Genomic DNA, 27,651 nt, shown 5'->3' with positions numbered 1-27,651 from the left:
TCTAAATCTTTTATATTCACATCATCTTTTTAAATTAATCTTCTTTAAATGGAAAGCACACCACAATAAAACTGCCAAGAGAGGGCCACCCACCAAAACTCACAGACTGGCCAAAGAGGGTACTAATCAAAGAGGCAGCACAGAGACCAAAAGTAACCCTAAAGGAGTTGCAGAGTTCCACACCAGAGACGGGAGCATCTGTCAATAGGACCACAGTAAGTTGTAGTGTTCATAGAGCTGGGCTTTATGGAAGAGTAGCCTTAGTGCAAATTCTCAGTTCTCAGGGGCTTGGCAACAGCAAAAAGGTATAAATTGGAGGCAGCCGTACTTTCGCTCAGTTTTTTTCGAAAACGTTTTGACACCTATACAGGAGTCTTTCTCAATTGCAGCACTGCAGTTGTTTCGCACTTTTGTTACTACCTGCTGAAAATGTCTTCACAACTTCATCCATGAACTGTCTGATGTGTTCCTTGTATTCAGTTATGTGGATTTTTCACTCATGTTCCCTAACAAACCTCTGATGCATTCACAGAACAGCTGAATTTATGTTGAGATTGAATTACAGAGAGGTGCTCTCAGTAAAGTAATTAGGTGACTTGTGAAGGCAAATGGTTAAAAATTGTTTTATTTAGCAATATTAACATAATATAGGGTGCCACACTTTTCAGGACTTTATTTGTAAAGACTTTTGAAAACCATTAACTGTTTTCCCTTCCTAAATATGCATTATTTATGTTGTTCTATCACATACAAGCCAACTGAAATACATTTAAGTTCAAGGGATATAAATACTTTTGGAACTCTACTGTGAAACAATTTCCAAGGTGATTCAAACAATTTTGCAATCAAAGAATCACTGAAATACTAGTAGTAATTTTGGCATTGGCAATATGCCAATATACAGGGACAGAATGAGCTCATTACATGTAGCTTCAATGCTAAATAAAAAATATCAGTGGAAAGCGTGACTCTTAGATAAACCCAAGAGATTTTATGTGATTTGCTTGTTATTTATAAAACAGGATAACTACCGTGAGATTAGCTAGGTTTTGCCATGAACAAGGGAAAACAGAAAAAAATTAACAGAGGTAAAATTTGCTAAATGTAATCCTTATCAAAAACAAGATTTTTTTTAAAGTGATATGCAGACATACAAGCAATCCATTTGCATCTCAAGTTCAAGGAATGATAGATGAATTTGAAGACAGACTGACAGAAAGATGAGGAAAGGCTAAGTAGGTTGAATCCAAATTAAGCTGATCAGAGCTCACTGTGAGATAATCTAGTTATGTGCATAAAAGACTTCCCCATGGCTATAAACACACCAAGTTATGACTCAATGTGTGTGTGGATTTGTGTGTGATCGCACATGTGAGCAAATGCTGGAAAAGAGAGATGTGCAAACTATTTCCTAGTGAGTGCTGTTTGTGTCTGTTCATCCGTATTCAAATGTATCCAGAGACAGAGCTTCAAAATTTCTCTTAACGGTTAACAGTTGAAATATGTGTTTTGTGCTTTACGAGCACACATTCAGAAAGGGAATCTGACTTCAACGGGTGCAGATGTTTATTTGTAAGGCAAAGATATGCCAAGAAGTCAAGCTGTTGAATCTGATAGTGTTGTTATTGTTTTTCTTTATCATTTTAAAACTGAACAGCATACAATACAACAGACAAACTCAACAGTTTAGGACCACAAGAGAGATTGTTCACAAGAGAGAACAGTGCTAACCACCACATCCACAGTGCGAAGAACAATCCTAATGCACAGCACTGAACGAAACCTTCTATGGTATACAATCATATATATTATCGCTAATGCTTGGCTCAGCATATCACCAAGTTTGTTTGACAACTAAATGGAGCTGCAGCTAATGTCAATGTGCACTGAAGTTAGTGTGGAAGCACATAATGGCTGAATTTCATTCAGAAACACTGTATATACAAGTATTTTGGTGTTGTCTTTCCATCTTGTTTTGTGTCTGTGGGAGAGTTGTGGAAGCATGGCTGAGTCAAAAATGAGATTAGGAAAAGTGCATCTTTTAAATATTACTGTAAAGAAGTACCTCTGTTTCTCTGTCAAACAATGATCAGTGTGGTTCTCACAATTTGAGCATACGCGTATACACATACACATTTACTAGAGAACTTATTTAGTAGACCTCGCTAGTTTTGGGTTGGACTTGCCTTTCTCTTCAGAACTGCCTTAATTATTTTTGGGTTAGATCAAATGAAGTGTGAGAATCATTTATCAGGGATTTTAGTCCATACTGACATTATAGCATCAACCGTTTGAAACATTTTTGTCAGCTACACATTCATGATGCAAACCATAGTTTAAACAGATCAATAGAGCAGCCGTGCTATTGAATTGAATCTGGTGACTGTACTGGTCACAGAAATGCAATAAACTCATCGTCATATTCAGGAATGATCGGAGCTAAGCGATATTGTGCATTATCTTGCTGGAGGCAACAATAAGAAGTTATTAAGGAAAAGACATTGTTATCTCCAACATTTAGGTAGCATATTGTTTAATCAATGCTCATGTTGGATTTAGGGGCTCAAATTGTGGAAAAAATATCCTTAACATCATCACAGCACCACCATCAGCAGCTTAACTCAACCAATACCAAACGGGATGAAGGTATCTTTTAATGTTGTTTACGCTAAATTCCAACCTTGAATGTCTGTTAGTCTTCAATTGTGATTAGCTTCTGTGGCAAAGCCCCTCAGGTTTCAGTACTTAGCTGAAAGGAGTGGCACAAAGTGTGGTGTTCTGCAGCATTAGCCCTGTAGGTAATTTCCATTAATATCTGGCTTGTTATGCATCAAAAAGTTATATTCCAAAAGCCTTGTGTCTAAACAGTGGATATGTAAACTACTGTTTCATTTTTTTTTTTTTTTTACTGTAAACCAGTCTGCACATTCTCCTCTAACTTTTGACATCAGGGAGGCCTTTTTATCCATAAAACTGCTGCCCAATGGATATTTTCTCATATTTCAGACCATCTCTTTGCTTTACAAGAAATTTCCAACTGATAAGGAGTTCCCAAAATACCCAGGCTACTCCATCCAGCACCAACAACCACCCATTGTTTAAACACCAGCAAAATCCTCTTTCTTCCCCATTCTGATGGTTAGTTTGATATTAAAGGGGCCATGACAACAAATAATTATTTTCTGAGGTTTTGGGGGTATAATATGATCTGTTGTGCACTGATGAGGCTCTGTGAACGTCACAACTGAATACCAAAGAACCTGCTCATGGACTATCAGCTTTGTTTCTTTGTTCAAAAACAGTCAGATCAGAAAAAAAAGTTTATCTTTCTATATAAGTTGTCTGTCTACGTAATTCATATTCTCCAATCAAAGCACAACAACAAACAAATGGCCTCCTCCTGCTTTCCCCTTCCCACCTCCACCCAGCTGATGCACCAGCTGTAAGTTGTGCTAGCATGTCTGACTGCTCCGCTGGAAAGGGGAAGCTGGAGGAGCAAGCAGATGTCTGCCCCTTATCAGCCTCCCTGCAACAGGAGGCAGACGCCACTGAAGCCACGGAGTATGAATTTCCCATAATAAACCTAAAACTAACTTCACAGCGGTTGCTCAAAAGGAGAGCTGATATGTCCAAGGGGGCTCAAAAATGCATGAAGGTTTCACTTACTCCCGAAGAACGAGAGAGTCACAAAAAACTGGCTGAAGTACATTTACGGGGACATTATCGAAGAGTGTTGTTGTGATATCATCCAGGAGAGACAAAATCATACTGTTTCTGAAATGTTAGAAGCTATACACTCCCTCCCCCAGAGAACTGCCCCATCACAGCGGGTGGCACCACAAAAAAGCTAAGCTCTCTTCCTCACATCTTCCACTTTGCCCCTGGACTGTGAAAGCATCCACACAGGAGAGACCCACAAACATGCAGGGTCAACCAAGCTAAGTACATCCCTGCCCTTTTCCAAAATCAGAACTTAAACAGCCGACTGCTATGGAAAAAGGCTGTCTGTAACTTTTCTACAAGTTTGCTGGAGAAAGGCTGATCTGAAGTCACCTGCTACAACCTGTGAAGGCCTCACAGGAAGCCAAAGGATACAGCCACACCAGAAAAGATGTTCCACAGCCCAAGCGCAGCCATTAGAGCCTGTGTGAAGCACATCCCAGGCTGGGGATCACAAGGAGTTTTCTTATGAGCTAGCCGCTTCATTGCTGCCCCGAATCAGCTTTATCCTGAAGAAACGTCTTCCAACCGGACCGCCCAAATTCGACTGAACAGACTCAAAAGCAGAGGTTTGGCAGAATAAGCAAGGAAAGTTTCAAATTGTTTACATTTAATGTCTTTTACTTTTTTGTTTTACGGTTATAACAAACTTTATTTCCACAAATTGTCACCTAACAGACACATAACAGAGGGTTATTTAATAAACATTAAAAAACTTAAAATCTATGAATCTGAATCTGCCAATCTGTAATGGTACAACACTGTTCCCTGTGGGGGAGGTCAGGGTTTTCGAATAAACGGATAGAAAAACAACCTCTGTACCAACATTGAAGGTAGCGACACCAATGCTGTCATTACCCTTGCATTTATTTAATTTGTAAATGTTGTCAAATACAAGGAAGGTGTGTTTGTAACTGAAAAATCCGGTTGACTAACTAAAGCTAAACCACTGCCAGCGGCAGGACTTTCCTATCGCTGCCCAGGAGAGTAAGGTCTTCTCCGCAGTCAACACAGAGGAAACCTTGCTCTCCACTGTGGTGACACCGTCACCGTGGTCAAATACTGGAACTCAACTTTCTATAAAAAAAAGAGTTATGGAACTCATAGATTTATTCAGCCAAATGCAAATGGCCTGTAAACGAAACACAGTGAATCAACAAGAGAAGTTGAAAAAAAAAGGCCTTAAATTAAAGTCCAATACAGGGTTCGCATATTTCCATAATTTGGAAGAAGCTTGGAAAAAATGTTGAGGTAATGTGTTTATTCAAGGACAAGACATTACTGAGAACAAAAAGTAGGGAGATTATACAATAAGTCAAAAAGATAAAGAGGCTATTTTTATGACTTTCTTAAGGCTCCTCATTGTTGACTAGAAAAATTTAAAAAAGGTTTTACAAGGTAAAATTGAAATCATATTGATATATAAAAATATAATTATAGAAAATCAATATATATTGTTGGTGTCTGTGTATTCAATACAATAAAAATGACAACAAAAACTAGAAATGCACATTATTTTCTGGCGCCCTTACAGCACCTCATTTCACATGAAAAGGTATTAATTTGACACCAACACTTTAAAGTATACATGCCTGCCTTTATTGTATGCTAAAGTACTTTGAATAAATGATTTATTTATTTGAAAAAGATATGCTAAAATAGCGTGGGCAGATATGTTGGTTCCCTAAAGAGACTATTAAATCTTGGATTATAGTCATGTATTGAACTAAGTGACCTGAATTGGCTTCTGGTGCCTCTAATTTTTTATCAGCAGCTCAGATGATTTAAAGGGGACAACCCTGCCACTGGGTAGTTTGGTGCACCACACTTAACATGGACCAGAAAAGCCAAATGAGACAGATATCTGGGGAGCTCAAAAAGACATACTCTATGTAAAAGGAGAGGTTACAAAAACCAAACCAAAATCAAAGTTTGTCACTTTTAGGCACATTTTGAACCTTAATGTGATCCATGAAAGAACACTCAAGAGTGCTTTACTGTGGACAGAAAATTGCAAAAATGCTAGACTGGAATTCGCAAGAATTCATGCTGAGAAGCCCTGAAGCTTCACATCAGCTTTATGTTTACTGGAAGAAAAATAAAGATTTCAAAGAAAAAGAAAACACCCTGCCTATAGTGAAACATGGAGGGAGCTCAGCTTGATTTTGAAGACTCCTTTGCTGCATTTGGCAACCTAAAATGCATCCAGGTGAAGAACATTTAGCCACATTTCTGAAATGTCAGAATTAGTTGCAGATCATGATTGTTCCAACAGGATAATAACCCACAACATAAAGCTAAAAGCTTAAAAAATGCCAGAGAAAAAAAGAAACATAGAACCTTTCCTACATGTTTGAACCCCGGCTTAGGGTCTTTCTGCATGGAGTGTACATGTTCTCCCTGTGCATGCATAGGTTCTCTCTGGGTACCCCAGCTTCCTCCCACAGTCTTAAAACACAACTGTTAGGTTAATTGGTCTCTCTAAATTGCCCTTGGGTGCATCATGTGTATGATTGTTTGTCCTGTGTGTCTTTATGGCTACGTTCACACTGCAGGGAAATGCGACCCAAATCCAATCTTTTTACCCATATGCAACCCATATCTGTCTTTTTCATGGAAGGAAATGGCCCAATTCCGATATATTTACCCCCAAAAAATCTGATTCGGAACACTTCCATATGTGGTACTAAATCAGATTTTTTTTTAAAGTGTCCGCAGTCTGAATGTTGCGTTTTATCTGTCTATAACATTACTCTGCTGACTCTCACTACACATCAACACACAGTAGTATCAGATAGCACTCCATAAAGACCATTGTTAAAAGCTGTGCTGCTTTCTTCTTACCGTATTTAGTCTCACTATGATATGTTCTGAATATTGTCGGCTCCCATTGCTCAACAGCTTTCTAATAATAGCAAGGAGAGACGCCGGCCGTTATCCGTTTTTTTTTCTTTTTAGTTTTTTTTAACAAAACTTTATTGAACACTTCTAGAAACCATTACATTCACCATTACTTCCATCAACAGCGCACTGTTGTGTGACATCTCCTTCTGTTATCTGTGCATGCGGGTTGCTTTGCAGTCTTGAACCGTTCAGACATAAGTCTGATGGCGGTCATATATATTTAATATGAATCGCCACCTCAAAAAATCTGATTTTAGCAAAAAATCAGACTTGAGCATCAAGACCTGCAGTGCAAATGTAACCTAAGTTACCCTGTCATGGACTGGACCTATTCAGCGTGTACCCCACCTCTTGCAAAATGACAGCTGGAGATAGGCACAACCCCTCCGTAGTGGGTATAGACAATGGATGGTTAGATGGATGTTCATAATTGCACTACATACGATCAGAAAATAATCGTTGAAAAGATCTATGGAAAGTCCTGAAAAATTACAGTTTACAGATGCCATCCCTCACAACCAAGCCAAATTTAAAAATTTGTTTACTGCTAAAATATGATATTTTAGTGGTAAAAGATGAAAAAGATGTTGCCAGTAAATGGAATGGATAAAGACAAATATCTTTATTGTAGTTAAAAACAACAACTACATTTTCCAATTTAAAACTATAGATTGAGAACCTAACAAAAACCCAAACTGTTTGCATATTCACAGATTATTGCCTATTAACTAAGGTCACCTCGCCATATTACTGTATTCATGCAAACTTTCTGGCAAGGCCTGGTGATGAGAGCACATTTTTTTCTAGCATAATTGTGTTGTCTCCAATGAATACAAAAATAGTGCATAAGGAGATGAACAAAGCCATCCTTCTAAAGATGACCTTTAAAACATTTACTGTACATTTGCTAAGAAAAATTACTAGTGACAAAGAGCCAATTTTCTTTACAGCCAACAATTAACTGCAGATTTATTTCTAATAATAAGAGTATTTATTTTTTTACAGAGAATTGGGATTTCTGAATTCAATCTAGTCAGTTAAACAGTCGTGTATGCAAGGCGAGAAAGTGCATCCATACAGAACAGGGCTTCAGTGCAGAAAGATTCAGATTCACTGACTAAGAAGCATTTGATCAGTACAGATGCCGCTGCTAAATAGCCACCTATGTGTTGTTCTTTGAATTATATGAAACTGACATCAGTGCGACAAATCTTTTTATGTAAGCAGTGCAACTTGTTAAAATTTAGTATATCCTCATGTAAACTCCTCATTTCAGTCCAAAGATTTTAAACAATTTGACTTACTGCTGGTAAAACCTATTTTTTAACATGAAAAAGAAATGTCATGTTTGAAAAAAGCTTAAGTTTATTATGTTCTCTATGTTTAGAAATCTGAGAATTTTTACATTACTTTTCTCTTGTAATTTAACTGTGATATAAGTCCAACTTCCTATCACAGAGATTTTACCAGTGTCATGTATAGTCACATACAGCCATATGTTGTAGACTTACACACCTTATCTATGATTGCAGACCAGCTTACTGCTAAACTCCAGATAGACATAGATGATTTTCCAGATACATAGGCACATTGTAAACTTTCAGAACTATACTGTAACTTTAGTGTGCAAGAAATGTGGTCATAAACCTTTTGAAACCTGAGCAGTGTTACCCCCTCTTCCACTGCAAGAGCAACAGTCATTAGAGGTCTACTTAAGCCTCAGTGAGATGTGGTTAATCTGAATTTGCTTAAATGAAAAAGCATCTTAAATGGTGCAGGGAATGTGGAATAATTGAACTTAATAGCACATGAAGGTTTAGAAAGACCAGCCTCCTTGATGAAGAGAAATTTGTGCAGTGTTTAAAGCTGATAAGTAAACACCTAGAGTTCAGTTAAGAGGTTGACGGCCTGGAAAAAGCAACATCTTTCAAGCCTCTGTGAACTGCGGTCAAACTGATGATATGTCAGAGTTGCCTTCCAGTTTGTTTATCTGCAAGGGTCCCTTTCTTTGCCTCTCTTCTTCCATCTTTGTCTCCCTGTCCTCATAACTGTCTGTCTTCCTCACCCATCTAAAAATTGAAGACTGCAGAAAGAACAGCCCACAAACGGGTTTACAAAAACAGTAGAATGACAATGGGGGCTGTTAAAGCCACTTGGCCTTCCTAATGCTCATCCTATCGACATTATTGATTTCCCTTTCTGTTAGCAATTCTCATAGCCTTCCAGACTGGAGACTATTCACTTTGCCCCATGGTGACGGTCACGAAAGTCAGAGACAAACCCTACTGTAAAAACACACACACATCCACAAACACACACACACACACACACACACACACACACACACACACACACACAGAGACTATCAAGGACTGAAATTGTTTCATGCTCAAAAGCAGTGGCAACCAAACTCCAGGCTTCAAACTCTTCATATGATGGTTCTGCCAGTCAGAGCTGAGAAAAGCTTGCTCCCAGCACAGCAAATGTCTTGTCCTTTTCCCTGCCTTCTTGGCCTCTTCTCTTTTTCACTTATTTTCTTATCACAGCCTGAGGCTCTGACCTTGTTTAATGTCCTCCACCTGACTGGCCACTCCAGCAATTCTTCCCACTTAATGAGAGAATGTCACTTGTTAGCCTGTGCCATTAGCCCTAGCTTCAGTCCCTAAATCTACCCGACATATCATGCCAGCCCTATACCAAGTACTGTGCTATACTGAAAATTAAGAGAAAAAACATCACCAAATATGGTGAAACAAAGTAGAAAACATATACCAGACCCTATATTCAGCTGAATTCACACATCGTCTTCATATAAAGCTTTTTTTATTTTCTTAAAGCGAAGAAAGGAGAATGGCATTTATTAGGAGTGATTATCAGGGTAAAAAGGGTCATAGGAGAAACTATATAATAAAGGAGATAAACGTTGTTCAGTCAATTAGGACCTCCATGTCATTAGTTAACAGGTGAGGGCTTTTTAAGATTTTATACAAAACCTTCCTGTCAAAGAGGAGAACAATGGTGAAATGACAAATGCTGTAACAGTTGAATCAGTTAAGGAGAGTGCTACGATAATGTGGTGGTGGTTAGCATTTTCTTCTTTTCACATGAGAGAATTTTTGTTTTAGATGTCAAAGCATTTATGTTAGGCCTTGTGGTGTGACTGAAGTGCTTTTAGTTTTCTGGTCTTCCTTTAGTCCTCTAGTAGATTGGCCTAACATCAATCTAATGTGGTTGCAAATAAAACTTCCATGTTTCCATGGATAATGGTGATCACAGATGTGGAATTTTAATTAATTGGCTGTTTTGACATATTTTGTCATTGAGATTCTGCTTTAATTCCATGAAATGATTAGAAAAGATGAAAAGCAGCTGGACCAGATGTTAAAAGCCCTTCATACTGCTGTTTTTTTCTTTTCTTCTTACTAATCCTGTGATTTGCCAAGATGCTGGCAGAAGTAATTGTATCTGGTTTGGTGCTACTTCTAGATTTATAGCAATGAAACACTGCCAAAAACCTCAGAGACATCCATAAACAGGAATGTGTGAAAAAAACATTAATAATAAGGTTAGCAAGCAAAAATATTTGACAACATGATCATACTATCCTAGCAAGTAATTTTTGTTTTAATCTTTGGTTTTGTTATAGTTTATTTCTGTTATTGGCAAAAACAGATCATTTCAAAGAAATCCTGGATCACTGGTGAAATCTCTTCAAATTTGCAGGTATGGGCAGAGTAGGCACTAAACAGATTAAATTTTTTTTTATTATCATTAATGTATTGGATCAGTGGAAATGTAGATAAGGCCATGAATTAAAATAAACCTTTTTTTTCTTTAAGGACCCAGTAATATGAATAAATGGAATAAGTAAAACTGATGAATACACTTTGAGGATGGCAGAATGTTATAGACCTTCAAAATAATGCTATTTACTTTATCATCCTGTGCAATTACCTGAACAATATCAAACAAAACTTTGGTAAAGAATACATGATGGAATAAGCAATATGCTGATGAAAGTTTCCTATACAGAAACATTATAAAGTTGCTCTGCATGTCCTTCAAGTTTGACTTCACCACACTAGAAGTTGAGTAACAGAGAGCCAACAGAGACAGAAAACTCTCCATGAAATTAAACACATCACACACCATCCACTTGCCTTTTTTCATCTCAGAGTAATAAATGCAGACATAGGACTATTTTTCCTCCAGGACCTCAACTTCTCCTGTTGCTCTGGTGACCATTAACTGACCTGTCCAAATGGAAACGAAGTAAAACTAAGAAGTGACTGTGGCTCATGATGCCAATGTAGCATAAATAAGCTGACAGATGTATTGTAAGAGAGCTTCCGGACTTTCCAGGATAATCAACCATCTTCTAACTCAGTGCTATCCATAAGTGCCCACCCTGACTTTAGAACCTATAAAACAAAAGAATCAAACATGTTTGATGAGTGACCTTCATTCACGATCTGCAAACAAAGATAAAAAAAAGTCAAGTAGTCTGACTCTCAAGAGCTCTTACAAAGGTGGTGTCTTGAAGGAGAAAAAAATACTTTGCAGAAATACCAAATTTAGTTTTGAATAACCTGGAGCTAGAACTGCTGGAATTTTGGTTGTATCATTACAATTTACAATTTTTTGTCATGTTACAGCCAATACATCCAATGTATTTAGTGCTATTCAATGTGAGAGGGCCATAAACAGAAACAGATATTTTTTTGAAGTGGAAGGGAAACAATGTTTTTATCAATTTAATTTACAAATTAAAAAAAATATTTTGTGTACCTTATTGTAAAGTATTACCAAAACATAAAATAAAATAAAAAAATCAGAAATGCTTGAAACATTTTCGTGAAGCCGTCTTTAGTTTGAAGATTCCTAAATATGATCCAAATCAACCATTGCATTGCGCTCTGAGAAGGTTGCAAGTACCCGGTTCGATCCCCACAGCCTGCACTCTGGGTCCCTGAGCAAGACCCTTAACCCCTGATTGCTCCCCAGGCGCCACACAGTGGCGGCCCACTGCTCCCCAAGGGTGATGGGTTAAGATGCAGAAATTAATTTCTCCATTGTGAGATCAATAAAGTTCAATTAATTAATTAATTAAAGATGTGTAAATAAACATTTCCTTTGTAAACATTTGTATCAAACTGTTAATTTAATAGATAAATAAAAATGTATTCACCAGAAAATTGATTTATTTAGAAAAAGTCTTCTTCTACACTTGACTTTGAGACGAAATATAGAAGAAGTTATCTTTTATGCATTGTGCTGTATATGTGCACCTAGCTTGTGGCCTCTACTTCAATCATTCTCGCAAATATGCTCAATTGGCTGAAACCAGGAATCAGAGGCAACAAAGGAGAGAATTGCAACGGATCCAAAAGAAGAAAACGAGTGGGATTCAGAAAATGTCTCTTTATCTCTCTCTTCACTTTACATCGTTTACATCAGTAGAGGGAAAATAGAAGTTGGGCCGAAAGTCTTATTACCAAAATTAACTTGAGTGACTCGGTCTATCTATCGATCGCGCAGCACCTACAAACAAAACAGCACTGCCCATGGTGCTGCGACTCTGAACCACCAGCAAGTGTTAGATGTGATTTCTTGACTATGCTAATGCACGGAGCTGTAATACTTTTCATTGTGATTCAGATAGGTGCAGTTAATTTTCAAGATGCAGTTTTAGTGCATATTCAGACAAAAACAGAGCAACCGGCAATGGGTGGTGGGGGCAAAATTGTTAGTCAGACTCAGATTTAGAAGCTGGTACATGACATAAATAAAGTGAGAATACGCACAGGTAGATCATCAGAGTTTAGTCCGATGATCTCTGCTTCAGAGACGTTTCAGGTTGTCTGTGGAGGTTTGACCGATCTGAGTGTTGCTTGCTTTCTCTCACTCCATGCTGAGCCTCCGATGCACCCGAAAATCCTCAGGATCCTGTTGTGGATGTTGTGTGTAACTTTATTGCAATTTGATTCAAATTATGTTCTAATTTTATTTCCATGACCTTTGTTATGATGGTTGTGTTATTATAACTGCAAATTTGTTTTGTTTTTTTGTGATGTGTGATCTGGTCATTTGAGCATGATTAAACATACCACCTTTAATATGGCTATAAAAAGCTTGTTGCATTTGTTTGTTTAATTAAGATTGGGGGTGTGTCAACCCGGTTGGGACACAGAAGGGGGTGCGTGGCTAAAAAAGTTTGGGAACCACTGGTTTAGATAAATGCAGATACATGCGTTAGAATTGCACAGTCAAAATCCAGTCCTCAATTAAATTTAAATTTCTGACAGAGCTTAAAATATGTTGAAAAGACAAATTGGCAAAATGTATCTGCAGATGTGCAAAGTTAGTTGAGATATACCCCCCAAACACAAATGTAGAAGTAACTGAGGTGTGTTCTATTCATTTGTGAATAATTTAAAAAAAAACACAAAAAAAATTGCCTTCCACTTCACAATTATTGGCTACTGTCTATTGTAAATCTAATACAATACAATGAACTTTTATGTTTTATCATGACAAAATGTTAAACAGTTTAATGTGTATGGATACTGTAGGAAGTCACTTGCCGTGTGTGGCAGAAAACTGCACATTAATCCAAATAAATGTCAGTCCAGCGAACAGAGCATCATTTAGCTGAATCATTCAGATTAAGATAACATCTGACTCTAGTTTTTTAAATAATGATGGTAACTCATACTGTGTGCACAAAAGTTATAATGAACCAGGAATTCATGCAGTATCTTTGTCAATGAACAAACAACATAGAAATTTTGTGGTGTGTCATTTAGTTGTGTTTTATGAATAATCTATAAACTCTTTTACAATATAATTCACCCATTTAAATAGAGGCACGAATGGAAACAATAAAAAATCTACTACTGCCCTCTGTTGTATATCAAGGCAAGAATAAACAAATCTAATTTTTACAAGTAAATGAAGATGGAAAGGAGAACAAAAAGACAATCAGCCAACATAGGGATTACCAGGAGGTACTCATTCATTGAATAACTGTGTATTTCTATTTTTGTCTCTCTAGTGCAAAGCTGAAAATGGTTCTGTCCCATGAGAGGTGACCTGTATTTGTAGTGTGCTCCCCCTTTAACCTAGCTGTAAGCCATTCTCACCTGTCAGATCAGTGCCAGGATTTGTGTTTACATGTGGATATGTGTGTGTGTGTGTGTGTGTGTGTGTGTGTGTGTGTGTGTGTGTGTGTGTGCGTGCGTGCGTGCGTGCGTGCATGTGTGTGTGTGTGTTTTCCCAGGTTAATATGTTAGTGTGTGTGAATATGGATCTTTGAAAGTCTGTGTCATTGGATTTGTGCACACATGTGCGATTGTTCGTTATTTTCATACAACAAGAAAAGTAATTTTCTAAGCCCTGCCAAATGCCTAAAGCCATTTCAATCAAGGTTTAAGTTCTTATCTTTGGATGCTTCTCTATACTTTCTATTTTTTAACAGAAACCCACATGCTCATCCACATAAATAAACTCATATTTAAATATATGTATATGTCATGGTTTAAGTTTTGTCTGGCTTCTTTGTTATTTTGTAGTTCACTTAGCTATCCCTCGCTCAGCTTTAGTCACACCTCTGGACACTAATTAGTTTTCATTCCCGTCACCTGTCAGGCTGCAATTACCCCTGATCTGTTGTCACCTGTGTTCACCTCTTTATAAGACTCACCTCATTCTGTTCTCGTCGCCGGTCCGTAGTGTTCACTCCCGCTCAGTCTCTGCTAGAATCCTTTGTCAGCTCAGTTTTTTGTTACAGTCTGCCTGAAGACTTCCTTCAACTTTGTTTTTTGTTACAGTCAGCCAATAGACTTTCCGTCAGCTTTGTTTTTGTTCCAGTCTCTACCTAGATCCAGCTCAGCTCTGTTCCCACTCCTGTTCTCTTCTCCTGGTGAGCTGTTCCGGTCTCAAGTCCACGGCTCAGATGTTCTGGTCTCCAGTCCACGGCTCAGATGTTCTGGTCTCCAGTCCACGGCTCAGATGTTCTGGTCTCCAGTCCACGGCTCAGATGTTCTGGTCTCCAGTCCACGGCTCAGATGTTCTGCTCTCAAGTCTACGGCTCAGATGTTCTGCTCTCAAGTCTACGGCTCAGATGTTCTGCTCTGAAGTCCTCGGCTCTGATGTTCTGGTCTCTAAGTCCTCAGCTCAGATGCTCCGTCCTGGTCGCTAGTCTTCGGCTCCAGAGTTCCTCCCGGTCAGTCTCTCCACACGCCTCCTGCCGGCCAGCTTCTGCACCCTACACCTCCGTCTGTTGAAAGACTCTGGGTTTATCATCATCCATCTTCCACACCCTGTTCAATAAACTCTCTTCTAAGAACTAGCTTTGTGTATGCGTGCTGTGTCCGGGTTCATCCTAGAAAAATATGACTATCTATCTATCTATCTATCTATCTATCTATCTATCTATCTATCTATCTATCTATCTATCTATCTATCTATCTATCTATCTATCTATCTATCTATCTATCTATCTATCTATCTATGTATGTCAGTTTTAACACGTTATTAACGCGTTAACTTTGTTAGGCCATAACACCAACAATTTTTTTTTTAACGTGCATTGATCGCGCACACACACCGTTCCTAATGTATTTGTCCCCGCAGCTTGTTTTTATTTACCCTCAGCACTTTCCGTAGTTCCAAGAAAGCTAGAGACTGTAGCAAAATCGATCCGCGCTCACTGTTGCCAAATCCGCTTATTTTATGCGACTTTGAGCTTCTTTTTTCTAAAGTCCCTTGTAAATTTCATGAGTCGCGGGTTGCGGTTTTTTGGGCTTGTTTCTGAAAGTGAAGTCGCTTATTTGGGCTCTAAAATAAGTGACGAGTTATAAAGACACCTGCTTGCGCTACAGACACTAAGTATAACCAGCTGAAATATCCCTCCGCCTCATAACGCGCTGGAGTACATCCTCCTCTAGGCTGACATAGGAGCTGACGGAAGTAAAGGCCCATATTTTCTGCTGTTTACGTTTACAATAACTGCTGAAAGTAGATTACACAGTGCAGATCACCATTTTGAGCAAAGATTGGTTCTGAAGATGAGTTTCTACACGCTGATAACATTGCAGATACCCAACTCATAAACCATACTTATTAATTTGTTGTCTTTGTATTTGACAGACTAAGGCTGAATCACATTTCCAAATGAAGTACCTGGAGTTAGGGGTGGGCGATATATCGAATATACTCTATGTATCTCAAGTTTTCCTCCGTGCGATAGTTAAAATGACTTTATCATGACCATTGAGTGTAAATTTTCATGGCAAGTTTGAGCCGCTGTATTTAATTCACTGTGAGTTTAGCTTTTCCCACATGCTGTGAACGCATCACTCGCTCCTCCTCCAAACCAGAAAGCGCTCTGGCGCACACACGCACACAACAAGGTACCCGTGCGCTTATTTACGTTGACGAGACAGCAAGAACTATGGCGACAGCGGGCGTTTCAGGCAGTGGTTTGGATTTCACAAAAAGGAGGTAATTAGCAAAACACTTTTAGTTTAGACATTACAGTCAGGGAGTCTTGAAGACTGCTCAGGGGTACGATCAGTTAGTGACACAGTGTACTGTAATATTACGAATGGCCATTGAGCGTATAGCAGCTTTGTTGCTTACCAAAGTCGTACTAACACACTTTAACAGATTTTTGAGCGCATTGTACCACATACAATCGGTTAGTAAGCACAACCTTAATCATAAATAAGAATCTGAATCAGAAACAAGTTTATTGCCAAGCAGGTTTGCGCTTACAAGAAATTTGACTTGGTGTTGATGGTGCAGACAAAAAAAAAAAATATATATATATATATGTATATATATATATATATGTAATGCAGTAGGTCTGGAGATGCTACGTTGGTGTAGCTTGTAGGTCCTGAACGGGGGAGCGAGAGAGGCAGTGTAAAGTGTCACTGACACTGCTCTGGGTCGTGAAAAAACTGTTCTTGTGGCATGAAGTTTTGGTTCCGATGGACCGCAGCCTCCTACCAGAGGGAAGTGTCTGAAATAATTTGTGACTGGGATGCGAGGGATCAGCCACAATCCTCCCAGCACGCATCAGGGTCCTGGAAGCGTACAGGTCCTAGAGAGATGGAAGATTGCAGCCAGCCAACCTTCTCTGCAGACCGTATGACACGCTGCAGTCTGCCCTTGTCTTTGGCGGTGGCACCAGCATACCAGATGGTGATGTAGGAGGTGAGGATGGACTCAATTATGGAGGAGTAGAACTGCACCATCATTGTCCTTGGCAGGTTGCATTTTTTCAGCTGCTGCAGGAAGTACATCCTCTGCTGGGCTTTCTTGGTGAGGGAGTTGATGTACAGCTCCCACTTTAGATCCTGGGAGATGATAGTTCCCAGGAAGCAGAAATACACATAAGTATTATGGGATAAGGTGCCCCGGATTATAAAGTGCACCGGATTGTAAGGCGCACCATCAATTTAAGGATTTTAAGTGCGCCTTATAGTCTTAAAAATACAGTATGTGTGTGTGTGTGTTAGGTTAGGGGCAGGGGTTTAGGGTGACCATGCCAACATACTATAAAAACACATATATACATACATGTATACATACATGCAGCTACACACACACACACACACACACACACACACACACACACACACATTTATATACTTTTCACTAAGCTCACATTTCAGTGAAATAAAGGAATTAAGGCTTCAAAACATCTCTAAATGTTACTAATCTATATTCTACATTGAGTTTGAAATATAAAAATGTTTTATTTCAATTTAATGAATGGCTCTGTATATAGACCAAGAGCACCCATGCAATAAAATGGTGTTTCTTTTTAAAAAAGTAAAAAAACTAAATATAAAAAGAGTGAAAAGCAACATACGACGCCACAATAAGTTCTGGATGAGTGGCTTGTGCACAACTTCTTCTCGTTAAATATTTTAGGTCAACTTTGATTTCTTCCAGTCAATTAAAAATAACATTGCTTGGCAGTTACTTGATATCACCTTCTCCTGGCATTCCAATTAAATTCATATGAGTTAAGAATCATTCCCTTCACACTCAGTGTACTCCCCCTAGGATTGTGTATCTTTTTTATCCTCCTCAAACCAAATCTCACAGCCACAACAAATGCAAACGTTAAGACATTCTATATTTGGTGGTAAATATTACAGCAGTTAACTCTGCATAAATTATTCACTTACAGCTATTTAAGTATTTTTTTACTGTAAATGAACAACTGCAATAAATTGATTTTAGCATTCTGTGCACATACCAAAACATACACAACATAACATTTTGTTTAGTAAATATCAACGGTAACTTTTTAATCACAGAAAGTATGCAACAGCATTCAGTCTTTTTCTTTTGGATGATGAGACAGAGGATTCAATTCTTCATAATTCTTAACAGTCTACTGGAAAGATTTTAAGGATTAAAAGATTGTGTTCTTTTATTATTTAGACCAAATGATAATAGAGTTAGCTTCCTGCATGGATGCTTTTTTTTTTTTTTGTATAGCTGAACAGACAAAAAAGTTTTGCCATTAAATGCAATCATGTGTGTAGTTAATTTTGGAGGTGAGGATTAACTACCTGCAGTTTTGATAGATTTCAAGATAAGATGTAGACTCCCTGGAAAATTGTGTGGGATTAATGGTAGATAAGAGTTTCCACCATGTAGCTTCAATGTCTGTCACTGTAAGAACCAGGCAGTCAACACACCAGTAGGACTGTAAGAGAAAATAAGGGCTAAATCATATATAATTATACAGTGCCTTTTAACTTTGTTTTGGTTATAGAAAGCCCCTTACTAATAAGAAAACACAGCAGATGGTTTAAACAGTGGCTGCCTGGTATTGTGTGAAACCAAAACACCAAATCTTCTAATTGGAAGATGACCCATGCAAAGACAGAGAAAAACTTTGCAATTTATGCTATTTATAAATAGTTGTTGCTCATGCTTTGCTTTCTGACTCTTAAGACAACATTGCTGGCAAGCACCGTTCATTTTCATATTATGTTTAATATGAAATATTAATATTTAATAAAGTAGAATATGCGTTCAGAAGAAGTTTGATTGTCAGATTTAAATACAATAAAAAATTGTGTTTTCATCATTGCAAAAATAAAGGCTTGGACAAATCAGTATGTGCGTGATTAAGCTGTGAAATGGGTTTCACTTGGTGAAATAAATGAGTTACTAAAATAAATTAACTTTTCCATATTAATCAAAATCATTGAACATGACTGTATTATCATGAATCTATGCTGTTAAAGTGTTGCAAGAGGCACCATGTTTTGCGTCACATATTTAAAACCTGGTTGTTAATATAAACAATGTATAGGAATTCAAAGTGAAAAATTATTACCAAAACACAAAGCAGATCTGCACTTGTTGTGTTCAATTATGGTGTGACAAAATTTTATAAGGCATTTAAAATAAAACAAAGGTTTCTGTTGAACAGAAATAGCTAAACTCAGCACAGCCAGAATTAAAAGAGAAATGCGGTGTTTGTCACTGCACGCTATTATAAGATGGCGATAACCAGTGCACTATACGAAGCAAAGAGTAATGGATTAAATAGTGACAGCGATGGGAGTTCCGTGGATTTATCATCATCATTTTATAGTGATTTGGAATATATAGAAGACTTTCTTGATATCAACCTGACTTTTGACGAAATACAGCCATACCACGACCAACACGTGGTGGATAATGAATCGGAAAGGTGAAATAACTAATGTTTTTTTCACTTTTACCCGATGTATTGCAACATCCAACTGCCATGCACGTGGGCATTGTCACTTTAACAATAGCTCTCGCGAATTTCAATGGTGAAGTCCTCTCGAAATCCAAAATAATAGTTGTTGATCGCAGGTGTGTATAATAGTCCTATTGAATTTGCTTGTAAAGCGTGGAGAATGGCCCTCGGCCCACCGCACAGTGATGTCACTGCCAGAATAGGCAGGAGTGAAGTGTGACTATATTTAGCCATGAATGGCCGTCCCAGACTCCGTGATCATGACAAAAATTCATATTTTTATTTTCTTACTGATTAATGCTAAATTCATTAAATCACTGTGAATGTATTAGTTTTAGATAATGATCCAATGACTATTCCTTGCTGACAGGACTTTTCCTTTAAAATTTCACAAGCTTGTTTGAAAGTGAATAAGCCAGAGAATCTAAGCAGTCTTTTAATTTGTATAGTTCTTTAAGTAAATTAGCAAATTTCCCCTGCATAGGCCACGCACATGACATTTTGTTTTTATTGTTTTACTAATGATTTTCTTTAAAGCAGCAATAAACTTTCTTTTCACATGCTCATTAGTGTCTACGCTTCTTTAAACCACCAGAGAAAAATGTGCTGAAGTTTATAAAGTGTCAAAAACGTGGACTGGTAAACACTGCAGCAATTTGTTGTCATTTAGCAAGAGAAATTGTGAGATAACAGAACCTGGAAAGGTTCATGCTAATTAATCATAGGAGATTTGGCAAACTTGTATCTTAACTTCAATAACTAGAAACAACAAATGCCACCATAGGTGTATGCACATTGAGACACACGTAAAGCAACTACTGTGTTACCTTTCTGAACATAGTTTGGTTCAGGAAGGTAACACAGCTACATAGTCAGCCTTACACCGTAAACATGATTATTATATCAACTGGTGATAGGCCTTTATGGACAAGCCGTTGAAGACTCACAGACCTTGCATGCAGGAGATAGGGCCATCCATCCCCAATGCCTCAGCTTGCCTTGTCTTGCCAGAAGAAGCCAACATCTCTTTAGCTTTTTTTCTCTTTTCAGACTTAGCCAAGCGCTTGTTCAGAAAACAGTGTGTTAAAGAATTATGTTACCCCTGCATAATGCCTTGCAGGTTTTGAAGATGCATAATTTTGTCACAACAAGGATTCCCATGATAGCCCTCTGCTTTGAGTAGCTATTAATGCTGTTTCTTGCTCAGTGGTTTGTCAAATGCATTAATCTAAGGCTTGGCAGTGGATAGAAAAGGCAGCTGAAGACGGGAAAAGAAAGGAAAGGCCAATAATTTCCATAATTTCACATTTGTCAAGGTGAATATTTAATTTCAAAATATACACTACCAGTGTTGTGGTTTCTCCATCCACACAACAAAATTACTAATAAATTACATTATTTATATCCATATAAGATATGTTCCCTATTGCGTTTACTATATCATTATTTATACTTTAAAACAATGGCATTCTTTTCAGTTTTGACAAGTACACATTTTGTTTTACACTTTTTTCATCAGCCTAGTGATTCTTGTTTGATTGCAGCTGCATAACGTATAAACCCATTTAAAAACATTTAAATTACAGACAGTTTCCTGGACTTTGAGTTGTTTCATCGTATACATTTTCAATAAATCTTACAATATTTATAGAGCAACATAGCTAGAGCTGTGACAGGTTCAAAGTGACTGCAGAATGGATGAAACACTGAGTGCCCCTTGGCTATCTTCCCAAAAAGTGTTCAAAAAGTGCATGCTAAGGAGCTTAGACATTTAGACAAGCAGTAGTAATGTATTAAATCTGTACCACTTTGCAAATACAAAGCATAGGCAAAATTTTTGATAAATATGCAGATAAATCTATATATATCCTTTCTGCAGCAGACATATTTTCACCTGTATGCTTAACTGGCGGCAGTATTTGTTTATGTAAAAACAACTTTGTTAACTGAATTAATATTTCAGAAACTTTCACTCAGATTTTAATGCTTTGAAGGATAAAACATGCACCACATTACTAAGGATTCTTAGTAAAATGAAGACAATGCCCATGGGATGAAAGAAGATAAACATCCAGCCCAAGAACTCAACATCTCTCTGGGTAATTACAAAGGACCTCAGGGCCTCTTTGTCTTTGGTAAATGAGTAGCACATCATGTACATACACAGTAAAACAGTCTCTAGGTTCATTAGCTTCCATATCTTGACAGAAAATAAATATTGCACTACTTACATTGCTGTGCAATAACTTTACATTCCAGTGATCTCCTACAATTAATCAAGGAAGACCAGACATACAAAAACAATACAGTAATACCAAGGTAAATTTAGTTTTAAAAGTATTAAAACATTTTAACACACACATAATTTTTACGTTCAGAAATATAGAAGACACTGCAAAAAAAAAACAAAACAAAAAAAACATATTGAGCATGTTATTTTTTTTCTGGTGAAATTCACATTAGATGTTTGCAACAACCAAACTGATCCACACATACAGAGCTGAGAAGTTCAAAAATAATTTTCCCCAAGTCCTATTCACATCTACTCTCTGAAAGATATGCCCAATTCAAAAACAGTCAAGTATCACGTGTTTGAATGGCAATTCCAAGTCTTGGCAACAACCAAGAACAACCAAGTCTTTAACCCCTAGTGCATGTCTCTGATGACTGAAATAAACATTTTCAGATGCATGTTATCTAGCCTGCCTATGACACTTTAGGTTGATAGATAAATAGATAATTACTGTATTGATCCCCTATAGGGGAAATTCTTCTGCCCGATAGCATTGATAAAAACACGTAAAATAGGGAAAAAAAATTAAAATTGGATTTAAAAAAGTAAATACACAAATAAAATAAAGAGGCAGTCCTTCAAGAAGCATTAAACTGTCTAATGGCGGCCGGGACAAAAGATATTCTGTACCTCTCCATTCTGCTTCTCATGGAGATCAGTCTCAAACTATGGCTGCTTTCCTGAGCAACCATAGTGCTGTGCAATGGATGGCTCCCATTGGCCCTTATGGACTTCATCATTGCCCTAGTCCTTTTCTCCACCAGTTCCTCCATAGAGACTGCCTCCCTCCCCATCACTGATGCACATGTCCTGATGAACTTGTCTATTCTGCTCGTGTCCCTGCTAGTAATGCTGTTTCCCCTGCAGACAACCTCAAACAGAACAGCGCTGGCCACAACTGACTGATAAAAGAGGAAAAGCATATCCCCACACACATCAAATGACCTAAGTTATCTGAGGAAGTAGAGTCTGCTTTGCCCCTTTTTGTATGCTGCATTTGCCTGCCCCGACCAGTCCAACTCAAGGTGGACTCCGGGGTACTTATATGTGGAGACCACCTCGATTTCCACATTGTCCATGATGACAGGTCTATGTTGAGCTCTTCTCTTGCTAAAGTCCACAATCATCTCCTTTGTTTTGCCAGTGTTTAACACCAGCCCATTGACCTTGCTCCACTGTAAGAACTCGTCGATCACAGCTCTGTACTCTGATTCGTCCCCACCCTTCAACCAGGCCACTACAGCTGTATTGTCAGAGTATTTCTGAATATGGCATGTTGGTGTCACATAAGCAAAGTCCGATGTATAAACTGTGAAGAGGAATAGAGAGAGGACAATTCCCTGAGGAGCAACCATGCTTGTCATCACTGTTCCAGAGACAGGCTTCCCCAGTCTAACATATTGTGGCCTCTCTGTCAGGTAGCTGTTGATCCATGAGATAAATCTCTGGTCCACCTGCCATTTCTGAAGCTTCTCCTTCAGGATTTCAGGATGGATGGTGTTGAATGCGCTTGAGAAGTCAAGGATCAAGGATCATAAGCCGCACATATCCCCCTGTGCCATCTAAAAAAGAGAGTGTCCTGTGCAGCAAGTAAAGAATGCCATCCTGGTATTTGGTGACATCATATTGGCATTCAACACAATTATCCCGCATCACCTGGTGAGCCAATTGTTCCCCTTGGAATCAAAACCAGCATGTGTAACTGGCTGCTGGATTTCCTCACAGATATACCCCAGTTGGCCTGGGATGGCAAAAACACGTCCTCAGCACCGGTTCTCTCCAGAGCTGGGTACTGAGCCCATTGCTCTTCACCCTAATGACCCAGGATTGCCATGCCAGGTGCAATATGAACCACATCATTAATTAAACAGACGACATGACAGTGGTGGGTCTCATTAGGGACAACAGCAAACTGGCCAACAGAGAAGAGGTGAAACACCTGGTGGACTGGTGTGACAAAAAACAATTTGATCCTGAATGTCAACAAAACAAAAGACATTGTGGTTGACTTCAAGAAAAATCAGCCAAGTCGCATACCCTTCCTCATCAACAATGCCACAGCAGAGCAAGTCAGCAGCATCAACTTTCTGGATGTTTAGATCACAAACACTTTGACCTGGTCCTTCCACAGCTCTGCTCTTGTGACTAAAGCATAGCAATACCTGCACTTTCTGCAATGGTTGAGAAGAGAAAACCTCCCTCCACCCATCCTTACCACTTTCCATGAAACTGCTCACAGATGCTGTCTGACCAGGGCTTCCCCCACTATTGACTGTTCATCCTGCTGCCCTCTGGCAAGAGGTTAAGCAGCTTCAAATGCAGAACAACCAGTTTCCACAACAGCTTCATTCCACATATAAAGGCGCATTCACATTGAATGTGAATGTGGCAAACCAAAAGACAGATTTACATGATATCCCTATGCACAGGTGCAACACAGGAGTGATGTGACACAAAGTGATGCTAAGCGAGACCACAGAGGTAATTCTAGCAATACAAAATGTGCCATTTTGGCGATTAAAGCGAAGCCAGAGCGACACGACACCTGCGATGGATATGAAAGAACAACTTTCACAGTTGAAAAATCTTAACTTTTGTGTCTTGTCGTTGTCGGTTGCAACAACCAATCAGTAACTGGACATAGCTGTGATGTGGGGTGAAGCACTTCAGCAGAGACAAAGCAGTTTTCGTTCAACATGGAAGAAAAGCTGATAATGGCGGTCAGCAGTTGGCCTGGGTTGTTTGATTCAACCAGGTATACTACAGAGACAAGTCCACAAAGGACATAGCCTGGAGAAGAGTGAGTGAGGAGACTGGAGTGGCAGTTAAGTGAAAGCGTCACTAGATAGCGTCATTGTACTAGTCTTTTTCTAGCTTATCGGCCGGTGTGCAATTGCTGTTGCCGTCTATGTGAACAGCCGGCAACAGAGAGCAAAAGTGCTGACATTGTGTCGCCATTCGAGTACAATGTGAACGCACCTTAAGACTGTTAAACTCCCCATAATCCTCCTCCCATTTATACAAAACTAGTCACTTTATATGGCCACTGTGAATTATATTGCCCTGAGTAACTAATATCTCCATTGTCATATTTCCTGTTCAATTTTGCATACATTCTGCTGCTACATATACTTGTTAATTCATATACAAGTAACTTTTCTGTACATATAAAATTTCTTCTTGGTTTACTGCTACATTTCTGACTATCGACTTGTATGTATATATATATATATATATATATATATATATATATATATATATATATATATATATATATATATATATATATATATTTTTTTTATTTGCAACAAAATATTGTTCAGATTTCAATGTGAATGTGCAGATGAATGACAATTAAGTCTATGTCTATGTCTAAATAGGGCTGGACGATAACTCAATAACAATACATTTTTATCAATAGACATGTGGTTCCACAGAAAAAAAAAGTTCAAGAGAAGAACAGTTTTCCTCCCTTTTGCATTCTAGCCTCTCATGTAGGGTAATACTACAGTCATTACACCAAGATTTCAGAGAGCATATGTTTTTTTTTGTTCCGAGTCTCAAAGTGAGTCTAAGTCAAGTCACAACTCTTTAGGGCACATATCTGTGTCTAGTTTAAGGTCTTGGCTTTGTGACTTATATGTGATAGCCCGAGACTCAAAATCAAATCACCATATCTGACACCAAAGAAATGTAAATGAATAAGTCCATAAACTATTTGAAATAAAATATTGCATAGAGAATAACTACTAAACACACTGATGTAAATATATTTATTACTTGGGAGACAAACCCTTTATTGAGGTTAACTTGACACCTCCTATTCTTAGAAACTAGCAGCAGGCATCAGTTACTAAAATTTAGTTACTAAATTTAAACATTAATTTTGCAGGTTCTGGAGGCCTCTTCTATCAACAGTTTTCAGTTCTTTCTTTTGATCTTCAATGAAGTTCAAGTCAGGTGATTGGCAGGGATATTCAACCTTATTTGTTTTTCCTAAAAACCATTGGTGGTTTTTCAAAAATCCATCCTAGATTCATTTTATTTCTGCAATGTGACTGAAAGATGCCACCATACCGTCGTGTTTTGGGGTTCATGTGCAGTGCAATTCCTCCCCTGAACATGCTGTGTCGAAACAAATTCATATTTAATTCTGGTCACATCTGAGCACACTAAATTATCCCAGTCTTTAAAGGAGCAATAAGAAAAATTTTATTATTTTTAGATAGAAACAACTAAAAATTGTTTTGTGAGAAACTAAAGGTATCTTTGTAGATGGACTATGGTATGCATCACAAAACACCTCTCTGTGTTGTTCTCCGGTCTCTTTATGTAGCCGGGTCAGTCACACGTTCATGTATGTGTATGTGAACACATGTTTTGCTGTGTATTTATCCTTTGCAAATATTGCACATACGAGTCGACAGGTGAGAAGGGAAGTGGAAATAGGTGCCGTGTTGTAGCTGGATCAGAGCTAGAAAGAGCCGTAGATTGATACACCTCTTGTTTTGTTCTACAGACTGTGTTCAAGCTACACTTAGTGGTGAAAAATATCTTATTGCTCCTTTAAAATACTATTCCAAAGGTTTTGAGACAGATTTTTCTCTGCTGTGGAGGGTGGTGCAGTGAGCAGGTAGAGAGTCTATTGTTGTTGTTTGCTTAACTCGTTTTCACATAGGAAAAATGTGTCTGCTAGTTTGAGGTCTTTCTGAGAGTGTGTGGACCACTTTACTTGGCTCTTGTCCCCTATGTCAGAAATGTTGAGAGGATAACCTGTTTGTGGCTGGTTTAAGCTTAGAAAATTGTCTCTTTCCAATTTCATCGGTATATTTAGCAACAATAAGGTTACTACAAAAAGTCAGATCATGAGATGCTTTTTGTGCCATATCTTGGTAATGAGAAGCCATTTTATAGAACAGGCAAGAAGGACTAAATCAGATTACAGATGAAAGATTTAGTCATTAAAGATGAAAGATTTTAGATATTTAGTATACTTTTAATGCCTTTATACAGTTATTTTGTTTTTGTCTTCTATTCCAACTCTGTGACTTTTCACACTATTACACATAACTTAATTTATTTACCAATTTGTTCTATTTGTAGAGTGAATTTCATCCAAACCGGTCCACTACAAATATATTTTCTTTAGAAAAACATTGCTCGTTTTAAAACGTATTTTCCTTTCTGCACCTAAACGATGCTTCATGTAATACATAGTTCGCCTTTTACTTCTACCTCCTTTGGTATAAAGCTCTTGGCTTCAGTTCATGGTCAATTCCCATCTGACTGGCTGAATGGAGCCATGTTACTAACACATCTACATAGCATTGACATAGACTAGAATGTTGGCTTGCTGTTTCTGCTTTAAAACTTAAAACCACTGTGAAAACTCTTAGACTTTGATACCATTTAATAAGAAAATACCCAGCACGCATTTCATCTTGGCTTGATCTGTTAGTCTAAATGTAAAGTAAACAAAAAAGAAGAAATTCATTGAAGACACTATACCAATGTAATAGAACAAAAACCACTCCCAGCCGTTCTGATTTGACCAACACCACTCTAATCTCCCCCCACTATAGTCCGTCACTCCCACCTTTACCTGAACCTGACATTGCCCAGGGGGCATTAAACTCACTGGCCCCGTTTGATTTAGGCAGGTCAGGTGTCAGTGTTCACTACAAGCCCATGGTGAACCATGAATAATGGATCTACCACGGGTATGGGTCTCCCTGAGACTCCCAGCTGCTGTCGTTCCTCTCTGCAGCTGTGACTGGAATAGTCAATATTCCATTAACAAGCAATGATTCATAAAGGTTTCCAGCACCAAGACACAAGGAACAGAAAAACATGTTAGAGGGGGAGTTAAATGAATATTCTTAATGAAACTTGATGAATATATTTATACATCAATTATCTAAAATAAAAGACCGAAAGTCAACAGTAAAGCAAGTAGAAACTCAGCTTCATT

The 27,651-nt window shown here is 38.1% G+C and overlaps 1 protein-coding gene across 2 annotated transcripts in view; it reads right to left on the bottom strand.

Annotated features, from left to right (window-relative positions):
* Window positions 1-27,651, bottom strand: part of LOC105918743 (cadherin-22) — a 278,331-nt gene that overhangs the window by 204,919 nt on the left and 45,761 nt on the right. The window contains exon 1 of one of the 2 annotated variants that reach the window (XM_036151556.1): window positions 14,327-14,357. The exons of the other annotated variant lie outside the window; for it this stretch is intronic. The gene's annotated coding sequence lies outside the window, so the exon portion shown is untranslated. Of the gene's footprint in view, window positions 1-14,326; window positions 14,358-27,651 lie in introns of those variants that run through there. 2 annotated transcript variants of the gene reach the window in all.

The sequence above is a fragment of the Fundulus heteroclitus genome, chromosome 20, assembly GCF_011125445.2.
Source record: "Fundulus heteroclitus isolate FHET01 chromosome 20, MU-UCD_Fhet_4.1, whole genome shotgun sequence".
Lineage (NCBI taxonomy): Eukaryota > Metazoa > Chordata > Actinopteri > Cyprinodontiformes > Fundulidae > Fundulus > Fundulus heteroclitus.
Note: the sequence above shows the minus strand (reverse complement) of the source record. Positions and strands in the feature narration are given on the sequence as shown.